The sequence below is a fragment of the Myotis davidii genome, unplaced genomic scaffold (assembly GCF_000327345.1).
Source record: "Myotis davidii unplaced genomic scaffold, ASM32734v1 scaffold175, whole genome shotgun sequence".
Classification (NCBI taxonomy): Eukaryota; Metazoa; Chordata; class Mammalia; order Chiroptera; family Vespertilionidae; genus Myotis; species Myotis davidii.
Genome location: NW_006286972.1, coordinates 3,967,071 through 3,989,871, shown reverse-complemented (window position 1 = coordinate 3,989,871; position 22,801 = coordinate 3,967,071). Strand labels below are relative to the sequence as shown.

General features: G+C 56.4%; 1 long non-coding RNA gene across 1 annotated transcript; it reads left to right on the top strand.

The window, feature by feature from the left end:
- Positions 1-1,126: 1,126 nt before the first annotated feature.
- Positions 1,127-20,552, top strand: LOC102756839. Its single transcript, XR_001513009.1, has 3 exons — positions 1,127-1,790; positions 2,822-2,935; positions 20,172-20,552. It is a non-coding gene; the product is annotated as an uncharacterized LOC102756839 (long non-coding RNA).
- The last annotated feature ends 2,249 nt before the right edge of the window (positions 20,553-22,801 follow it).

Sequence of the window (22,801 nt, the reverse complement as noted above, 5' to 3'; positions counted from 1 at the left end):
CTTGATACAAAAAACTGGAACTAGCTTCCTTCTGCACCAGTCTGATGGCTGAGGTTTACTGGTATTAACTGGGTGTGCAGAAACGCCTGCAGCAGCCACTTGGCCACGAGAGGGCAGAAGAGCCCTTCCCGAGGCCCTGGGCTGGGGAAAGGAGGAGGAACCCCCAGACCAGCCAAGGGAGCTGGGGGTCTCAGACCTAGGCCTGTGTCTTTCCTGCCCTGGGAACTCCGTCTACTTCTCCCTATCCTGGCCCAGTTTCACCAAAGAGGAGCAGCGGGACCCTCACCCATTTGGCCTGGGGTCCAGGCAGCTGCGGTCTGTGAGTTGTGGGGTCATCCCTGTTAAAGCCGGTGATGGGCTCTGGGGTCTCATCTATCCCCACCAGACTCAGAAGTTCCAGGGCACCCGGACCCCAACCTTGGGGTGGGAGAGACATGGGAAAAACTGAGCCCAGGAGTCTCTGAAGAGACACAGAGATTCTTCTGGAAGCTGGGGTTCCACAGTAGGGATGGCTGAGTCTGAAGCAGAGTACAGGAAAGGAGGGTAGGACAAACACCTGCAGAGCTGGGGGGTGTGTGTTGGGGGGGTCCTCTTCAGAGAGGGGAGCAGACCTTGTTCCCAGGGGAGCCCATTGCTCCTGCTGCTCAGCTGTCCCTAGGTTGCAGCCACATTCACCAACACCTTCCAGTCGACCTGGAGGTGACTCTGGGGAGTTGAGGGCGGGGCAGCAGAGGAGGAGAGGGAAAGGGCATCCATCCTTAGGGAGACCTGATGAGCGGTCACAACGCTTGAGGTGGGGATGGGGGTTGGGGTGGGGAAGGGAGGAGAGGAGGATGGGCTGAGAATCTGAGGTCAACACGAAAATGTCAAAGGGTGCGCACTGTGTTTCATTAAACGGGCTGTTCGTTTATGTTTGGAGAGCCGGTTTCAAGGACTCAGCTCAGCCCTCTCAGATGATAGCATCAACAGAACCACAAACAGATAGGGTTGGGGCGGGGGGATGTCCCTTCGTGGAATGATGTTCAGGGACCTGGGCTGATTCAAAAGGAGACCTCAAGTGGGTAATGGCTCCACATGACCCCTGCCCTCTTTGCTCTGGGGTCTGTATCTGGCCAGGAATGCAAATTCTTCCAGAGGAGTCTCCAAAACTGCAGAGGATGGACCTCCGGGGGGCGGAGAGGGGGGACGTTTAGATCCAGCCCATGAGGACCCAGAAAGGGGTGGAGGGTCCTTTATCCAGATTCTCCACAGCCAAATACATTGTAGCTGAGTTGCAACTCCCCCAGCAGGCATGGCTGGGGACTCTGTCCTCGCCTGTGAGTGGGGAGCAGCCAGCCTGACTCTGGGGCTGGGGGAGAAGCTGCCGCTGCGTGGAAGGGAGAGTGTGTGTTGGTGGGTGGAATGTGTTATTTTTCAAGTGCACAGCCAGTTGTCACATCATCATTTATTGAAAAGGGTATCCTTTCTCCACTGATAGGAGTTGCTACTTTCATCATTAATTAAATTCCCTCAAATATATGGTGCCATCTCTGGTGTTCCAGTCCTGACCCTCACACCTCTTTGTCAATTTCTGCGCACCAGTGGTGCTTGGTTATGATGGCTTTACGGCAAATCCCTTCTCCACGTCCTTTTAAAAGCATTTCTCAGCTGAGCTTGCACACTTTCTTCTCCATATAAAGTTTAGAATCCATTGCTTGTAGCCAGTCCTGTTGGGAATTTTATCAGATTTGCACCGAGTATGTGGGCACACTTGGGAAGCTAACGTCGATGTGATCTGGTCTGGCTCCCAGGTGGTTCTGTATGTGGACTTATTTAAACTTCAGCAAAGTTTTCTAGTTTTCTGTTATGTCACAGTCATTTATTTCTTCATTTATTTCTGGGTTTTACTGCTGTCATGAATGAGGCACTTTTGCTTATGAAACATTATACTAGAGGCCCAGTGCACAAATTCGTGCACCAGTGGGGTTCCTCAGCCTGGCCAGGAGGATCGGGCTGAAACTGGCTCTCTGACATCCCCTGAGGGGTCCCAGATTGTGAGAAGGTGCAGGCCAGGCCAAGGGACCCTACCGGTGCACAATCGGGGTTGGGGAGGGACGTGGGAGGTTGGCCAGCTGGGGAGGGACCACAAAAAAGTTCCAGGGCATGTCCAGCCTGTCTCATTCAGTCCCAATCTGCCAGACCCCAGCAGCAAGCTAACCTACTGGTCAACTGTCTGTTCCCTGGTGGTCAGTGCACGTGATAGCAAGCCGTTGAGCAGCCTTACTATATCATTAGCATATCACGCTTTGATTGGATGAACGGCCAACCGGTCGGCCAGACACTTAGCATATTAGGCTTTTTATTATATAAAATATTGCTGCTTTAATAAGTGCTATTATATTTGTGTGTTGACCCTAGAATCGGCCACTTTTAATTTGAATGGTGTGCCAGTTGATTATTTTAGATTTCCTAGACAAATAGTCATATAATTATGCAAATAATTATATTTTTACCTCTGCCTTTACAGTATTTGTACTTCACATATATTTCCTTGTATTATTACATGCGCTAGGATTCAAATATAAAATCAGGCATCATTCTCTTGTTTCTGACTATACTGTGAATGGCTCTAATGCAGGGTCAGCAAACCATGGCTGGGAGCCAAACCCTGCCCACAGTGGTCTCTCTTTGTAAATAAAGTTTTATTGGCAGGCAGCCAGGCCTGTTCGTTTACATGTTTTCTGATTGGCTGCTTTCATACTGTGGCATCAGTGTTAAGTAGTTGGGGACAGAGACCATATGGCCGGAAAAACTAAAATATTTGCTATCTGACCCTTTGCAGAAGTTCGCTGACCCCTCTTCTAATGTATGAAGTGCAATGCTCGTTGGAGGCTAAGGAATTTTCCTGCCATTCTGAGCTTCCTGAAGGTCTGGTGGGTGTGCGTCAAACTCAGTAGTCAGTATTATATGTTACAGGTGCTTTTGGGGGGGGGCTGACTGTCTTCCGAGATGATCAGGGATTTTCCTCTCTTTAATCTCTTTTTTTTTCTCAGTCTTTAATCTCTTAATGTAGCGAACTGTACCCACAGATTTTATATTGTTGATTCATCCTTGCATTCCTGAGCTGAGCTTTGCTTGCCCCCAATGCATTGGATTCTGTTTGTCAGTGCCTTTATTTAGGGTAATTATGTCCCTGTTATAAACCGCATGTCCTCATCAGTGTGTGTGTGTGTGTGTGTGTGTGTGTGTGTGTGTTTGTGTGATCCCACCACTGGGATATGTGCTGAGAAAGAGTCATATCAGGAGAGACGAATGGCCGTGTGGCATCGGCCAACCCCAGTTCAGAATCTGAGAGACACCTAGCTAAGGGGTGACATTAACGTGCTGCGAGCCCTGCTGCAGACAATGTCTCCGAGGGTGAGAGAGCGTGTGAGCGTGGGCTCAGCTGTGGCCAGCGTGCAGGGCTGACGCAGGTTTGCAGGCTGTGGAGAGAGAACACCCTCCTGGCAAAGCCGCCGGAGCAGAGTCGTAGCCGGAGAAGGCGGGCCGGGCTCTGCATGCGAACCTTCAGACCAGGGAGTCACATCTGGGCCAGTATCTCCAAAGGGGCTCAGAACCAGAGCCCAGAGCATCACTGAGGACGTGGGATGGTGAGCGATTTCACAGTCAAATGGAATCCGTGTCAAACGTCGAATACTGAAGCACAATGATGAAAGCCAACATGGGCTGAAGGCCTGCCCAGGGACCAAGGGCTGCTGCCCACGTGCGGTGGCTCTTCAGGCCTCCGTGGCCCCTTGGAGGTGGGCACCCCCTATGTTGGTGGGGACCCTTGGGCCACAAGGACAGAACTGAACTCCCAGGAGCTCGAGCTAAGAGCAGAATGGGCTGGAGTTCAGAGGGGAGACAAGTGAACCAGGGCCCTCTGACGCTCCCTGGCTCTCAGTGTCCCTATTATTATATCATCTTCTCCTCACCTCACCCCTTCCTCCTTTCCCCTCACCTCTCTCTCTCTCTCTCTCTCTCTCTCTCTCTCTCTCTCTCTTTCTTCGCCTCTCTTTCTGCTTTCCACATGTGGGCACTCACTGCTCATGGGGGCAGCCACGTAAGTTGGCAGAACACACTTCTAGAAGGACGCGTTGGCACAGAGCCGGAGGCACCAGGGAGCCCTGGAGTCATACGTATGGTGCTGCCATAGACGACGGGTGGCAGAGATGCTAGAATTAGGTGGGCATCAGAAATCACTGGTTTCACAGATACAAAAAAATTGGTGAAATAATCAGGCCCTTCTAGCCCTGACCCCAGCCCAGTGTGCACTGGTCAAGGAGCATGTTTTCTGAGGCAAGAAGTTTCCGGAGGCAGACAGCTGGGCCCCGGGCCCCTGGGAAGTGTGGGCCCAGCATTGATGCCTGCACCGTCACCGCCCATCCCCCGGCGGGTCCCGGAGGGACGGTCCAGGTCTGGGAGAGATTTCCCAGAGCAGCGGTTCATCCCAGCCCCTGGAGGCCTGTGAGAATCGGCCCATCAAAATGCAGGATGGAATGTCCGTCCTGTAACTGGACAGCTTACTGCAAACCGCAGCTCTCTATCTTAATCTCACGGAACTGGGAAAGCCCAGGTCATGAGAACATCAGAAGCATTCCTTTGAAAGCCAGCAGGCGCTGGGCTGGTGGCTGAGGGATGGTCAGGGTCCTGGGAACCTCCTCTGGCCCTGAATTCAACCTCCCACCCCCACCCGCCCAGGCGCCTAACCAGCCCCTGTCCCAGGATGGTGTCCCCTGAGGCCCCCTCCATCTGTGCCTCATGCAGGCAACCCCTGTCCTTGGCCCAAATTCATCCTCATCCTCATCGCCTTGCTTCCTTCTCAGGGAGCCCCTGGCTCTGGGGGATCTCAGAACAGCTGTCAAGGACACTGAGCCCTGTCCCAGGCCTCACCCGCCCCCATACCTGCCCCAGGTCCCAACCCCTCCACCAGTCCCTCATCAACTGACCCTCCCCGACTGGTTCATCCCCCAGTACAAGTGCACCCTGAAGTCCCTGAAGTACTTAGCAGCCTAAACCAAAGTAATCGACACAAGGTGCTGCCTGAAGGGGCGGGGGGCGGGAGGGAGCCCTGTGCCGCCCTCTCTGTGCTGTCCCTCCTGTCCTACCGGCCACCCCTGCTGCCCTGGCCCAGGCCAGTGGCCACCCCCACCTTTCAAATCTGGGAAATCCTGTGACTTCACCCACCTGCACGCCATAGTTCCCTTGGCCCCTGTGCTGGGTTTGCTTTTTGGGTTGGGGGCGTCTTTGTCCCCTCACATTGGTCTCTTTCCTGTGGCCGCCCTCTCGTGTCACATGCTAAGGCCTCCATAGATGTTGTTGAAAACGGGGGAGGGAATAGCCTGGCCCGAGTATCCACCCAGCAGGACTTGTGGGACCTGCCTCCCAGGGACCCTCTCGCTCTGCCCTGCAGGAGCGGCCTGGTGGGGGTCGCACTTGGGCCGCTTCCCCCAGGCCGGGCGCTGCCCAGAGCATGTCTTCTTCCCTCTGCACAGCAGCCTGGGCGGGGCCTCTCTCCCCGGGTCACGGCACCCAAAGGAGGTTAGGAGATGCTGCCTCGCCCCGGCCTCTCGCCCACCGTGCCTGCCTCCCTGCCAGCACCTGCCTGCTCTTCCTGGCGTCACTATGCCCACTCGCAGACCTCAGTGTCCTCCTGGCAGACACTGCACCCAAGTCTGGCTGGCCAATTGGAATGTCTTCCTCTGGGTCCTGCCAGGAGCCGGCCTGGAAGTCAGGGCCCCGGTCAGGCCTGGCCTGGTTTCCTGAGGATGCCCAAAGGCAGCTGATGGCGGAGGCCAGACAGTGCTGACCTTCAGGGGCATGTGGCCTGGCCCAGGTGGTCACCACCCCAGCAGGCACCATGAACACAGGTACAGGGCCTGTGGCAGCGGGAGCCCAGCCTGTGGTTGGTGGGAGGGTAGCCTGACCCCCTCCCTGACCCCTGTTTGCCTGTGGCCCTCCTGGGACAAAGCTGCCGAGGCCAGACAGCCGCAGTGCACCCTTCTTGGGACCCTGCGGTGCCGAGCAGCCTAGCGTAGCCCGGACCGGATCGCCGCGGGTGCTGCTCGTGCTGCCTGCCGTTCTGGGTCACGGTGTCAGCCAAGTGCCCCGGGGCCACGACACTGGCTCTCCCCAAGGAACCAGGCTCCTCTGACCAGCCTCAGGTCCGTGACCCCAACTGGCCAGGCAGCTCGGGCCCACACTACGGACAGCGCAGCAGAGCAGGGCTGGCACCGTCAACCCAGCGTGTGCCCGGCACCTCGAGTCCTGCCTCAGGGCTGTCACTGGGCTGTTGGGGGCCTGCTCTGGCCACTGGAGTTTCCCGTGGAGAAGGGTTGGATGTGCTCGGACGGGGAAGGGGCAGGGGGTGATGCAGGTAAGACAGATGGGCCAGGACGGGTGGGAGTGTGGGTGTTGACATGAAGTCAAATGAATGGTTTTGTAATGAGTCCCAGCAGCGCTGCTGCGCTGAGCAGTTACATATTTCGGTGGAGAAGCTGCAGTTTTGAAGCTCACCTTCCCAACAGCCAGAAGAGGGGGGCAGACGGGGGAGCTGGAAGCACTTGTAGGTGGTTTTATCCCAAAAGTCATCTTGGAAGCCGCCACCCTCCCACGCAGAGGAAGTGGCCGGCCTTCGGCAGGCAGGCAGGGAGCTGTCCCCCAGCCTTGCCCGGGTGCCATAATGTGGCCGCGGGGACTGTCCCAAACACTAGCCTCACACCCTGGAGCCGGGACCGGCCCTTCCGGCCTCTGAAGGGAGACAGTTATCATCGTTATTGCCGCTCTGACAGGGCCTGTGACAGAGCCAGCTGCAGCCTCCAGGGCCCGCGTGTGGGGAACCCGTTAGCATCTGTGTGGAGTCCAGAGGCTGAATGGCTTTTCCGCCTGTCCCTGGTCTTGGCCAGCAGCGGGGGAGGCAGGGCTGTCTGTGAGGGCCGGGTACCGCGCCCCAGGCTGGCTCACGGCTCAGGAGCAGGCGCCCCCGGGAGGGTCAGGCCAGCCTGCTGTGCTGGGACAGGCCCCGCTGACTGCCCTTTCCCAAAAGGTGCTTGGCCACTACAGTGGGGCCTTGACTTACGAGTTTAATTCGTTCCGTGACAGAGCTCATAACTCAAATTACTCATATATCAAATCATTAAAGCGAACGAGTCAGATATGTGATTCTGGGCTGATGTTGTGCCATTCACTGTGACGTTCGCTGCGCCAACTAGCGGTGGGGTGTCTGCAGCTGGCTCCTAACCCGAATTTTAGCTCGCAACTCAAAGCAAAAAATCGACCGAGAGGCAGCTCGTATCTCGAAAAACTTGTTAGTCGGGACACTCGTAAGTCAAGGCCCCACTGTATTTGCTGAAATAAGGACAGAATGAGATGGGCAGAACCACCACCTGGATTACAGAAATCAGAAGGGCCCGTGGTGCTGGTCACAGGCATCTGTGAACTGTCCCTTGGGGCCTTTCCTGGCACAGACCCACAGCTTGGGCCGAGGACAGAGGGGACTCCTAGGGCAGCGCCTCTTGTGGGCAGGGCGGCTGAAGCGCCACGCCCAGAGGGGGCCCAGGACAGGAGACGTGCCACCTCCAGGAGGCAGAAGGTGAACAGAGCTCAGGCCAAGGCCAGGCTCTGCTGGGGTTGGGGGTCTGTGGTTCAGGGAGTGAGCGAGTGGGCTTGGACCCTGTCACAGCGGACTTGACAGACAAGTAGGACCAGGACTTCCCAAGAGAGGAGGAGGAGGCGCTAACCACTCGGGTCCCACCTCCCCAGGTGGGGCCCACCTAACCTCCTGCCCACCCCCCAGTGATTCTGGGCCAGGGGTCTGGGAGTGTGGATTTTTAAGAAGTGCCTTGCCTTGCCTAGCCATGTGGCTCAATGGTTGAGTGTCGACCAATCAAACCGAGATCATGGTTCACCAGCTCCCCTCTGGCACCCCAGGCCCTGGCTTCCCTCCGGCCACCGGCAGGCACCCAGGACCCAGGCTTCCCTCGAAGCCCTGGCTTCATCCGGAAGGTCGCCCAGAAGGACATCCAGTCTAATTAGCATATTACCCTTTTATTATTATAGATATTTTAAAGAAGTGCCTTGGAAGAATCTGACCACCAGGGAAACAGGAACCTAGTGAAGTGGGTTAGGGGCCCCCTGGAGCTCTGAGGCCACCCCACATCCAGCCCATGAGCCCCTGGGTCCAGGGAGTTGGGGTACCAGTGACCCTGGGCCCTCCTCCATCATCTGGCTCAGCTGAGCTGTGTGACGAAGGCCAGTGGCAGGTGGCCTGTGGACTGTGGCCCATGCATCCCCCTGGTCTTTAGGTGTGGACCTGGGAGCCAGAACCCAGCCCTGGTGGGCAGGGCGGCCTCTAGTGCAGGGCGCAATGTCGGGGCTAAAACCCAGCAGCGCCTAGAGCCTGGGGGGAGCAGGGCCCCAGGTGGGTGCTCACGTGGGCTTTCATGAGTGGGAGGAAGGGCGCAGAAGAGGCTCATGGTGGGGCTGACTCAGTTTCCCGTGCTCTGCCCACCCCTCAGATGGGACCTGGGTGAGCGCGGCGGGTGCTGGCCTCCCACCAGCCACCCATAGATCTAGGGTCCCAAGCTGTGGCTCTGTCTGTGCCAGGTCGGCAGAGGCCTGGGGTGGGGTTCCAGCCCCACCTCCCTGGGGGCCCTGACGACAGGCAGGTGCCAGCCAGCACCTCCAGGTGACAGCAGCTGCGAGGAGAGAGCGGAAACCAGCCACACGAGGAATTGCTTTTTAAAAATTTTTTATTTCAAACTTTGAAAAGTTGCAAGAGTAAAGAGCACAGAGAATACCTGCATATGCATCAGCCAAGGGCCTATTCGAGTTTTGCCAATTGTCCGAATCATGTACTTGACAGCAAGATATGCTATCCAGGGTCACATGCCACCCGTTGCCGTGTCTCCATATCCCCCGAAGCCTGGAACATTCCTCAGTCTTTCCTGACTGTCGTGACTGTTTCATCGAAGAGTGAAATGTGCCCAGTTTGGGTTTGTCTGATTGGTCCCAGATGCCCTGACCAGGAATTGCCACTCATCGGACATGGCCTGTCCCAGAGTCCACCCCCGGAGGAGCTGACCTTGGCCGTCTGATGAAGGAGGGTCTGCAGGGGTCTCCTCTGGAATGTTAGCGCTAGTTGCAGTTTGTACACATTTTATGGGGTTCCGTTCGTTCCCCTTTCTCTAACTAGCATTTCCTGGGGTCTCATTGCCTCAGTTAATGGTCACTGTGATGGCTGACAAGTACATAATGACTTCTATTCCCATGACTTATCGGTTGGAATTCTATGTGAGGAAGAGCTCTCTCTTTTCCCCATTTATCACATTTCTTTATGTCAATAGAGCCTCACACAGTCCCAGTTTATGCCCTTACTTAGTTTATGTTGATGCTCGAATTTGTGCAGCGGGAGCCCTTCTGGCTGGTTTTGTGTCTCTTCAATATGCACCAATGTTTTCAAGCATTTCATGACCTTACTCCTCCCCCGCTCTCCTCCCCACCCCCCACCCCTGCTATGCTCCACACCCAACCCTCAGTACATTCAGGCCCCTCTTTGATGTGTGGACTTCCTACCTCTGCCAGGGAGACCACCAGACACTGGGCTGCCTTTAGTCCCCAAACATTTGCCAGTTACTCAGCAACACCCCCTTCTCCCATCTGCTTGTGTGGGAAGGAGGGCGGGTGTCTTCTAACTAGACACCCTCATGTGGAAGATGGGGGCCTCACTCTACACCATCTCTGGGTTCAAGGGGGCAAGTTCTGCTGGTCCTGGGGCAGCCCATGGTCAGGCTCAGCAACAGAGGAGGGGAGGCTGGAGGCTCCCTGTTCCTCCTGCTCTCTCACCCCCCACCCCCAGACCAGCCCTTCCCGTGCTGACGTGGAAGGAAGGCCGACCCACCACCTGCTTGGCTAGCAGGGGTGCCAGGGCCGCCTGCTCCTGATCCAGCTGCAGGGAGCGAACTGGGGGGAGGCGGGGGAGGCCCCTTCAGTCCAGATGCCTCCTCTGAGATGAATGGCAAAGGTCAAAGGCAGCCCCAGGGGAAATAGTTCCCACACCTAATCATGTCCAGAGAGGGGTCGGGAGTGAGGCTGGAAGCACATGGTGGGTGTGAACAAGGCCCCTTTGTGCGCTGGGACAGCTGCAGCCAAGCAGTGAGGCTGAATGGACAGGCGTCTGGCCGCCTGGCTGCCCCGGGGATGAGAGTTCTACCCCCTTGTCACATCAGTGTCTGAGGCCTCGTCAGGCCTCAGGCCGAGCCCTGTCCCTGGACCTGCAGGGGAGCCCAGGACACTGGCGGCAGTCAAGGGCCACTTTCTTCCCAGCAGAAAATTCCCAGGCCCAAGATAGTCATAAACATGGTAATTGTGATGGCTGCTCGGAGCTGTTGGACAATTGGAAGTGGATACTTTAAATTAGCTGTGGCCGAGTCCCAGGCTCCGAGTTGGAAATGAAAGGTGAGGAAATGCAGGCCAGTGGGGATCTGTGTGGGGGTCCCCTATGGCCTCATGGCGGGCAGGGGCAGAGAGGACAAGGCTCTGTGCCCCTCCTGCTATCGGTGGAGTCTGCCACTGCCACCGCCCACCGAGCTCCAGAGGGGGTGAGTCCCAAAGCGGGGGCATAAGTTCACACATGCTTGCATGAACCCACACAGCAGGTACACATGTACCAAAAACAGCAGGAACACATGCACACACACAGCAGGAACACATGCACACACAGCAGGAACACATGCACACACATAGCAGGAACACACACAGCAGGAACACATGCACACATACAGCAGGAACACATGCACACATACCAGCAGGAACACATGCACACACAGCAGGAACACATGCACACACACAGCAGGAACGCATGCACACACACAGCAGGAACACATGCACGCACACAGCAGGAACACATGCACACAGACAGCAGGAACACATGCACACATACAGCAGGAACAGATGCACACGTACCAGCAGGAACACATGCACACACAGCAAGAACACATGCACACACACAGCAGGAACGCATGCACACACACAGCAGGAACACATGCACGCACACAGCAGGAACACATGCACACAGACAGCAGGAACACATGCACACATACAGCAGGAACAGATGCACACGTACCAGCAGGAACACATGCACACACAGCAAGAACACATGCACACACACAGCAGGAACGCATGCACACACACAGCAGGAACACATGCACGCACACAGCAGGAACACATGCACACAGACAGCAGGAACACATGCACACATACAGCAGGAACAGATGCACACGTACCAGCAGGAACACATGCACACACAGCAAGAACACATGCACACACACAGCAGGAACGCATGCACACACACAGCAGGAACACATGCACGCACACAGCAGGAACACATGCACACAGACAGCAGGAACACATGCACACATACAGCAGGAACAGATGCACACGTACCAGCAGGAACACATGCACACACAGCAAGAACACATGCACACACACAGCAGGAACGCATGCACACACACAGCAGGAACACATGCACGCACACAGCAGGAACACATGCACACAGACAGCAGGAACACATGCACACATACAGCAGGAACAGATGCACACGTACCAGCAGGAACACATGCACACACAGCAAGAACACATGCACACACACAGCAGGAACGCATGCACACACACAGCAGGAACACATGCACGCACACAGCAGGAACACATGCACACAGACAGCAGGAACACATGCACACATACAGCAGGAACAGATGCACACGTACCAGCAGGAACACATGCACACACAGCAAGAACACATGCACACACACAGCAGGAACGCATGCACACACACAGCAGGAACACATGCACGCACACAGCAGGAACACATGCACACAGACAGCAGGAACACATGCACACATACAGCAGGAACAGATGCACACGTACCAGCAGGAACACATGCACACACAGCAAGAACACATGCACACACACAGCAGGAACGCATGCACACACACAGCAGGAACACATGCACGCACACAGCAGGAACACATGCACACAGACAGCAGGAACACATGCACACATACAGCAGGAACAGATGCACACGTACCAGCAGGAACACATGCACACACAGCAAGAACACATGCACACACACAGCAGGAACGCATGCACACACACAGCAGGAACACATGCACGCACACAGCAGGAACACATGCACACAGACAGCAGGAACACATGCACACATACAGCAGGAACAGATGCACACGTACCAGCAGGAACACATGCACACACAGCAAGAACACATGCACACACACAGCAGGAACGCATGCACACACACAGCAGGAACACATGCACGCACACAGCAGGAACACATGCACACAGACAGCAGGAACACATGCACACATACAGCAGGAACAGATGCACACGTACCAGCAGGAACACATGCACACACAGCAAGAACACATGCACACACACAGCAGGAACGCATGCACACACACAGCAGGAACACATGCACGCACACAGCAGGAACACATGCACACAGACAGCAGGAACACATGCACACATACAGCAGGAACAGATGCACACGTACCAGCAGGAACACATGCACACACACCAGCAGGAGCACATGCACACACAGCAGGAACACATGTACCAAAAACAGCAGGGACACATGCACACACAGCAGGAACACATGTACCCACATACAGCAGGAACACATGCACACACACCAGCAGGAACACATGCACACACAGCAGGAACACATGTACCAAAAACAGCAGGGACACATGCACACACAGCAGGAACACATGTACCAAAAACAGCAGGGACACATGCACACACAGCAGGAACACATGTACCAAAAACAGCAGGGACACATGCACACACAGCAGGAACACATGTACCAAAAACAGCAGGGACACATGCACACACAGCAGGAACACATGTACCAAAAACAGCAGGGACACATGCACACACAGCAGGAACACATGTACCAAAAACAGCAGGGACACATGCACACACAGCAGGAACACATGTACCAAAAACAGCAGGGACACATGCACACACAGCAGGAACACATGTACCAAAAACAGCAGGGACACATGCACACACAGCAGGAACACATGTACCAAAAACAGCAGGGACACATGCACACACAGCAGGAACACATGTACCAAAAACAGCAGGGACACATGCACACACAGCAGGAACACATGTACCAAAAACAGCAGGGACACATGCACACACAGCAGGAACACATGTACCAAAAACAGCAGGGACACATGCACACACAGCAGGAACACATGTACCAAAAACAGCAGGGACACATGCACACACAGCAGGAACACATGTACCAAAAACAGCAGGGACACATGCACACACAGCAGGAACACATGTACCAAAAACAGCAGGGACACATGCACACACAGCAGGAACACATGTACCAAAAACAGCAGGGACACATGCACACACAGCAGGAACACATGTACCAAAAACAGCAGGGACACATGCACACACAGCAGGAACACATGTACCAAAAACAGCAGGGACACATGCACACACAGCAGGAACACATGTACCAAAAACAGCAGGGACACATGCACACACAGCAGGAACACATGCAAATACACCCAGCAGGAACACATGCACACGCACAGCAGGAACACACACAACAAGAACACATGCTGCATGTACACCGCAGCACACACATGCCTCCATGCACACACAGCAGAAACACCTTCTATACAGTGGTGAGGGGTGCACCAGCTATCCCCTAAGGACTCTGGCACACACACATCTGTACACTCACAAGCACACATTGGACCCCACCAGCCCCAGCTGGGCTGCACTCTCAGTGGAATCAGGGCTTGATGTCCCCATCCCTTCCTGCTGCTGACTGCCCAGGGCCAGGAAGGACCGTCCCACAGCCCCCCAGAGGAGGCTGAGAGGCGGAGCTTGGTGAAGGGCCGTGCTCCCCTCCGTGCTGATCTTGGCGCCCTCGAGGATAACCATGAGCCTGGAGTGCATTGTTGGAACTGTCCGCCCAAACCGCAATTATGCGGCCCGGAGCTGGCCTGTGTGTTTACAGTGGCGGGGGACGGAAAGAGGCTCTTGTAAACACTGCAGAATTGCAACATGTCCTTGGAGTCCAAAATGTGGAGTGGGTGTCACATGGCGTGCAAGGGCCCTGCGGACCTGAGCCTTTTGGGGCAGCCTCTCTGCAGCCAGGCTGGTGGGTGGCCCTCGGGACGCTGACCGGGCTGCTGTCATCTGCAGATACACCAGCCACTGCCCTGTGGCCAGGGGTCCAAGAGAGAAGCCTAGTGGGCAGAGAGGCTGAAATCTAGCTTCCAGTCAAGACCCCTCCCTCAGGTGGCCTTGGCCAGGCCTCTCCTTTCCCTTTTCATGAGAAGCTTGTGACCTACCAGCATCAAGGCCACATGGATACAGGTGTGCGCATGCGCGCGCACACACACACGCACACATGCGCGCGCACACACACACACACACACACACACACCGTATCCATGTTCAGTCCGTGGAACCCGTGAATGTGGCCTAATAAGGAAAGGGCATCTGTGATCTGGTTAAGACTCCTGGAGAGGAGACCATCCGGATTAGCTGGGTGGGCCCTTAATTTGTAAAGAGAGAAGAGAGGACAGACACACAGGGCGGGGGCCATGTGACCACAAACAGAGAATGAGCGGCGTGGCCACCAGCCCAGGATGCAGCTCCCCCTCGGCCAGCAGCACCCAGGGAGTCCTGTGCCTTCTGTCTCAGCCTGGGATGCCCTCGCCACTCCCTCCCATCCGTGGGCACACTGACTGTGCTGCACCTGCAGGCGTGTGGAGGTGTGTCAGTGCCAGCACGTGTGCAGGTGTGGCTGTGTGTGAGCCTGTGTGCTTGTATGTGTGCACATGTGCATATGCACTTCAGGAACTGAGTGTCAGGGAGGCACCTCCCCTGGGTCCTCGGAGGGAACACGGCCCTGAGACACCCTGATTCAGGGCTTTCAGCCCCTGAACTCTGGGGAATACGTTTCTGTTGGTCAAGCCCCCAGTCTGTGGTCCTTCGTCGCGGCCACCTTGGGACATTGGTGGACCCCTCAGAACCGCAGGGACCCTTGTTCACGTTCCTCTAAAACAGTGGTTCTCAACCTTCTGGCCCTTTAAATACAGTTCCTCATGTTGTGGCCCAACCATGAAATTATTTGCGTTGCCACTTCATAACTGTAATGTTGCTACTGTTATGAATCGTCATGTAAATATCTGATATGCAGGATGGTCTTAGGCGACCCTGTGAAAGGGTCGTTCGACTGCCAAAGGGGTCGCGACCCACAGGTTGGGAGCCACTGCTCTAAAAGGAAGGGTGCAGGCCTCGGCACAACCAGGCTGCCCAGAGAGAGGCTCACCTGACTCTTTTGCAAGAAAATTAATTGCAGATAATGAGTCATGACTTGAAAGTTCCAGAAATATCTGTTTTCCCTGGACGTTTAATCCTCTGAGCACTGATCAGAAAATTAAAACCGCCACGCATGAGCAGCCACAGCCACCACTCGGCTGTGGTGGGGCCGGTGCTGGAGGAGGGCCGGGGATTGGGAGCCTGGTGCCGGGCGCCAGGACCGACCTGTGACGCCTGCCTCCTCACAGACCCTGCGGCCGGGCCAGGGAGCCCCAGCTCACTGTAAACCCGGGCTGCAGACCCGGGCTCACTGAGTCCCTGCCCGGGCCGCACTACACCCACACCTGCTTGCCCTGACGCTGGGAGAAAATGGGTCCTGAAGTGGGGCAACGACCTGGCTGAGGCCCAACAGCTGCTCCAGGGAAACCAGCCACTTCCCACCTGTAGGGCCGCCTGCCCCCCATCATGTCCCGGCCACCAGTGACGTGGGCCCTGGGCACGGACTGGAGGGGCTGCCCCTCCTTAGAGATGGGACTGGCCTCCCATGCCCAGCACTGGCCTGGGTGACGGAGTTACTCCAGGAACACACATGCACCTGTGCTTATGCACACATACTAGCACACGTGCTCACCCACAGCCACCCCTGCACACATGCTGGCACTCACACACCTCCGCACGCCTGCAGGTGCAGCACAGTCAGTGTGCCCACAGATGGGAGGGAGTGGCGAGGGCATCCCAGGCTGAGAGAGAAGGGCACAGGACTCCCTGGGTGCTGCCGGCCAGCGGGGGGGTAGGGGGGGCTGGCTAAGAGACTGGAGGAGAAAGACCAGCCCTGAGTCCAGATGGCAGTCCCCACACACCGGGAGCGCCCTTTCCGGCAGCCCCCCGACTCCCGATTCGTGGCCGGGCACCCCGGCCGTTCCCAGAGCCAGCAGAGAGACGGAAGACTAAACAACATCATCCACTTCTCATTTCCCGAAAAACCCTTTCGGCCAAAATAAATAGATGTCGATCAGCTGCTCTGTCGCCCACAGAAACACGGTCGGCTCAGAGACAGAGGCAGAACAGCCAAACGGGGGGTCCAAAATGTCCCATGAACAGGATTCGGCGAGAGCCCTGTGAGCTCAGAGCACGAGCCCCGCGTCCTCCCCCAAAGACGGCTCTGCATGACCCCTCCGTGTGCTGTTCCCTTCACTGGAGGGGAGGTCAGGACAGCAGGGTCTCAGATACACCTCCCTTCGCACGAATGTGAAGATGTCTGTTCCCCCCACATTGACACACATGTCAGAAGCAGCCTTAGCCAAATCCCCACCGATTTCTGATGGAACTGGACGCTAGGAAGCAGTCAGTGTAGAACAGCTGTGGGCAAACTACGGCCCGCGGGCCGGATTCAGCCCCGCGGAGCCGAAAGAGCAGAGGGTTCTCTTGCTCTCCCCTCTGCTCCTTCACCAGCAGCAGTGTTAACATGTATTAGTTCACACAAACACTCCATCCGTGCTTTTGTTCCGGCCCTCCGGTCCAGTTTAAGAACCCATTGTGGCCCTCGAGTCAAAAAGTTTGCCCACCCCTGGTGTAGAAGAAGAGCCAGGGCAGTTCTGGAAGATAACCGAGGTTCTGCCACGCGGTGACGGAGAACGACGTTGGAGGCTGGCACTGCCTGATGCCGACTTACCCTAAAGCCACAGCGATCCAGGCCCCGTGGTGCTGGCGGCAGAACAGACAAGGAGGCCAACGGAACAGAGCAGAGAGCCCAGGAACAGGCCCACACACGCAGTGGCTGACCTCTGACCTAGGAGCAAAGACGGCCTCTTCCCCAAACGGTGGGACAAAAAAAATGTAGACACAGACCTCACAACGGTCACAGAAATGAACTCGAAATGGATCACAGACGTAAGCGTAAAAGGCAAAACGACGGAACTTCAGGAAGATAACACGGGAGGAAACCTACGCGGTCTTGGATATGCAGATGCTCCCTGAAGGAACTGATAAACGGGGCTTCGTTCAATTTCATCTACGTTTAAAACTTCTTCTCTGCAAAAGGCGCTGTCAAGAGAATGAGAAGACAAGCTGCCAACCGGGAGAGAATATGGGCAAGACATGTGTCTGATAAAGGACTGTTGTCCAAAATATACGAGAACGCTCAAAACTCAGCAATGAGAAAATGGACAATTTAAAACATGGACCAAAGACCTTATCAGACACCTCACCAGAGAAGAGATACTGATGACAAATAAGCACATTAAAAAAATGCCCCAGAGAAATGCAAATAAAAACAACAAGGAGAAGCCACCGCACACCTATCAGAATGGCCACAATCCAGAACACGGACACCACCGCGTGCTGGTGAGGACGGGAGCAACAGGAGCTGAAAATGCATGTCCACTCAAGCACCTGCACATGGATGGATCCAGCAGCTTTATTCACAACTGCCCAACTTGGAAGCCACCACGATGTCCTTCCGTAGGTGAGCAAGTAAATAAACTGGTCTGTCGACCAGTGGTTCTCAACCTTGGCTGCACATTAAAATCACCTGGGAATCTTTTTAAAATCCTGATTTCTGGGCCTCATCCTCCGGAAATTCTGTTTGTTACTAATGTTGTGGCCTCGCCCCATCACAAAGAAACAGAATTGCCAGGGGATGAGGCCCAAGAATCAGGATTTTCAAAAGATTCCCAGGTGATTTTAATGTGCAGCCAAGGTTGAGAACCACTGGTCTAGACAATGAAATATTATTTACTGATAAAAAGAAATGAGTGATGCCTGGCTGCCGTGACTCAGTGGTTGAGCATCGGCCACGAAGGAGGTCATGGTTCCATCCAGATGAGGCACATGCCCAGGAAGCAGGCCCAATCCCCAATAGGGGGCGTGCAGGAGGCAGCTGATCAATGACTCATCATTGATGTTTCTAGCTCTCTCTTCCCCTCCCTTCCTCTCTGAAATCAATAAAAATATATATTTTTAAAAATAAACAAACAAATGAGCTATGAAGCCATGAAAAGACAATAGCTTGGGCTGCACCTGTGAGAGGCCAATGCCTCCCCTTATTTCCTTTCCTGAAGGCGCCGGAGGAAGGAAGCCGGTCCCAGTGGGCCTGGCCAGTCTCTGCCCTGGCGGCCCTGGCGGCCCTGGCGCCCTGCTCAGGCCAAGGCGGGAGGCTATTCTGGGAGCTGGTGCAGAGGCACAGGGAGCTCCTTATAAGGCTCTGCCCAGCAGCATGATGCCACGGAACCCCCCGTCTGCCCTGCCACCGGCCTGCAGCGGCCCCCTGCCCTCAGCCCGCCTCATCCCGGGGTCCAGACTCTCTCCTGTCTCCCATGATGTTCTCCTGAGATTCACACGACGTAACCGACCTCTTGGCTTTGGGGAGACTCGGGACAGACGTGGGGAGCGGAGCTGCGGGCTGGCCCTCCACATCCTTATATGATGAAGTGCCTGGTCCTGGCTGAGTCACGGCGTGGAGAGGCGGGGCCGTGGGAGCCAGTGATTTGGCTTATTTTTAGAGGCTTTTACCGGAACACCTGGGGTGGGCCCAAATAATACAAGTATTTTAGCGGTTCAAAAAAAAAAAAAATCAAATAACGCTGTTCCAAGTCATCCAAAGCGGAGTCAATGGGTGAGCTCAACGAGGCGTTTCCTGAGACGAACGGGCGAGGCCTCCTCCTCTCCCAGCGGTCCAGGCACCGGGTGGCCCCGGCTCCATCCAGATGTGTCCCCAGGAGGACACGCACCTGTACCCAGCCGCCCCACCCTTTCCGTTCTTTTTAGGAATCAGGAGAATGAGCAGTGAAACCAGGAGCAGATTTTAACTGTCTTCCCCGAGGGGGTTTATAGTTGGACCCCGGGCCCCTGGCATTGGACCTGGAACCTGAGGGCACCCTGATGGCGCTGGGTGAGGAGTGAGTAGATGAATGACCGAGCGGGCTATGTCCAAACCCTTACGGTGTGTAAGCAGCTCCACGCCAGCCGTCCCATGTCACCCAGCAGGGTCCTTCGGTGGCTGAGGGGCAGCAGGCTGTGCTCGCTGCCCAGGTGTACGGCTTGGCCAGACCAGACCTTACCCTCTACGAAGGGAAAGTCATACCACCTCCCTAGATGCCCCCTAAGTGTTTTCACAAGGACTCACCGAGGCAGGAATTGCTAGGAAGTCCCCAGGATGCAGTCAGTGACAAGGAAGAGTTGTCCCCCCCTTTGTCACTATGAAAAGCACCGGCCCCCAATTTTAGGCTGAGCCCTGTGGTGCCTGGCTGATCACGGTGCATCCCAGGAGCCATCAGAAACGTGGCCTCTGGACCAGGCAGCACTTGCTCCTCTTTCCAGCAAGGCTCTACTCTCGAAGACTCAGCTGGGCACCTGCCTGCCCAGCCCCCTTCCACAGGCCCGTCCTCACTCACCTTCTGCTAAAGTCCCCTTTGAACCAGCACCAGTGCCAGGTCCCCAGTGAATGGTGAGTCAGGAACACCTGGAAGCCTCCAGCACACCTGGAGTTTCCCCCGAGCTCCCTGGAGTCCTCCTCTCTCTGTCCTCATTTATGTCCCACCTGCATAGCTGACCCACCTCCCACTCCCCCTCCCCCTCCCTCTCTGCTCACCCAGCCTGCCTCCCTCGATGCTCCTTCAATGGCCATCCTCCTGCCTTCACCCAGCGGTACCTCTGCTGGGATGCTCTCCCTCTAGTACCTACTTGGCTCCCTCTGCTCAGCTGTTACCCTCTGGACAGGGCCCATCCTGACCTAATGGGTCCCTCACACTCTGATCCCTTACCTGCAATTCTCTTTTCTACAGCACCTGTCACCTTGAACACACAGCAGGCGTCACCTCCTTACGAAGTGCCACTCATTGTTCGCTCCCTGTGGAAGGAGTGCTGGTGTGGTGGGGACCGTGTCTGCCTCGCCCCTGATGCCTCCCCAGGGCCAGGTCAGAGGCCAGAAGCCCGCAGCAGAGGGCTCTGCAAACCCTCACGAGTGCGTGAACGCCATGGTGCCATCTTTGATGCGACTGCAAACACTGACTTCCCTCACCCTACCGGCCTGTCTGACCCACAGGGCCTGGGGATTCTGGCAGCCCCTCCTCCTGCGTGACTCGCCCTCCTGCCCCGGGCCTTCCCTGTCAAACCCCTCAGCTCAGTAAATAATGCTCCAAAGGTCTTGGCCTTTGAGATGCCCTTCCAGCTACTGCACATTCTTGCATGTTGTGTCTAATGGAGTGGACGGGCCACAGCCTGCATCTCAGGAAACCCACAGCTGCAGCTCCAGGTGGCAGCATCCAGTCTGCACTCCGGCAGGTGGCAGGGCCCAGCCCAGATACCAGCAGTGGCCGGGGCAGCGTGGGGAGAGGCTAGAGGCTGGCCTGGCACATGTCCACTTCTTTCTGGATGACCAGAGGGAAGACATAGGGTGGGCAGTCCCCCAGCATCTGCCAGGCCAGACCCCATGTCAGGGAGGTCACCTGCAAGCCGAGGTCCTGAGCTACTGCCCTGGAGGAACCCCAAGCCAGCCGAGGGGGTTCTGACAGGGCCCCGGGTGGCCTGGCCAGGCAGCAGGGACGGCGACCCTCAGGAGTATTCAGTCACCTCTGTTTCCGCATCTCCGCTGCCCTCGCTTCATCCCTGGAGGCCGCGCTGGCTGGGTCCCTGGGCTGCGGTGCCTTCTCACCTGCTCTTTGTAGGAATATCCACTCATTCTTCCCCTGACCACACGTTGGGCCCTGGTGCCGGGCCTGCATGTTTCCCACCCCATCTGGCCAGTCTCCGGGGCATTGAGGCTCCCAGGGTCTGCTTCCTCCAACCTTGCCAGGGCCTCCCTGCCCTCCTACCCTCCACTCATCTGAAACAGGCCCCTCACCCCTTTACTCACCTTCTGCTGAAGTCCCCTTTCAATCAGTACCTTTGACATGTCCAGTGCTGGCTCCCCAGTAATGGTGACTCTTGGGCCCGGCTGGCACGGCTCAGTGGTTGACTGTCGACCTAGGAACCAGGAGGTAAGAAGTCGATTCCCGGTCAGGGCACATGCCCGGGCTGCGGGCTCCCTCCAGACCTGCTCTTACTGCACTTGGCTCATTGCTTCACCACCACCACTGAGCCCTGACCTCCTGCAGGCCGACCTTGCCCAGGTGGGCGGAGAGGCAGGGAGCCCGCATGCAGGGGTCAGACCGTCCAGGTGACAAGGAGTACTGATGGGGGAGAGTGTGGAGTCGGACACCTTCCTATGCAGGGACTCCCAGAGAAAAAAAAATTGAAGCCTTCTGTTATATAGTACGAGAAGCCTGGTGCATGAATTTGTGCGGGGGGGGGGGGGGGGGGGGGGGTGCGCAGCAGACACTGGATGGATGAGTGGGGAGCAGCCTTACTTTGGGTCACAGCTCACACTGGACAGGAAAGGCACAGATCCTGGCGGTTCCCACTGAGGGGAGGGGACCATGGGGAGCTTTGAGCAGAGCTGAGATGTCCCTGCCTTAACTGGTTCTCTGCCTTAACGGCTCTAAATGAAGGTTCACGGGGCTGCCCCGTGGGGAAACAGGAGAGCAGGGGAGGGGTGAGCATGAGGCTGGTGGGGGAGAGGTTCTGGGGGCCTGGACCTGGGTGGTCAGACTCTGGGAAGATTTGGGAAACTTCCACCCCAGGGACTGCTGATAGAGTGACTGGTGTAGGTAGAGGGAGGAGGAGGTGAGAGTGGAGGGGGAGAGGATGGAGCATGGGTAGCTGGAGGCAGAGCTGAGATTAGATAAAGTGGAGACCATCCCCTAAGATGGCCACTGGTCATGGCTGTCCTTTCGGGCTATTTTTGAGCGACTCTGTGGTGGCCACCACGTCAGCTGCCCCCAGGAGCCAGGAGGCCACGCTGGCCTTGAACTTGGAAGGGCTGGGCTGGTGTTGAAAGGGGCTCTGTCCTCCACGGGGCCTCGGCCCCAGAAGGGCACACAAGGGACTTTGTTCTCCAGCCGGGGCCCAGGAAGACCCCCCTTCAGCCGGGGCCCACGGGCTGTCTGGCAGGACAGGGCGCGTCTCTCAGGACCAAGTGCAGGCCAGGGGGCCTCCCAGAGTCACCATCGGAGGTCAGCCTGCCGGCCCCTTCCCCAGAGGCCCGCGTGGAGGCCGAGCCTGTCTGACTCTCCACACAGACTCACAGCCTGTCAGCGGGTGAGGGACCAGGACAAGAGATGGCACAGAACACGTGCATGGATGGCTCGGAGAGCCCGCGGGAAGAGGTCAGAGGCGCCCCACACCCCCTGCCACCCTCCCCCACCCCTGCACCCCTCAAGCAGGCGGGGGGAGGGGGAGTCAGGGTTTCATTTCTTTCTCTTTCTCTTACACCTTTTTTACTTCCCAGTTGTCAGTATTTCTAATTTTTCTTCAAGGAACATGCTCACTTTGCAATAAATGCAGAGCTAAAAATCAGCAGGCCGGCCCGCTCATC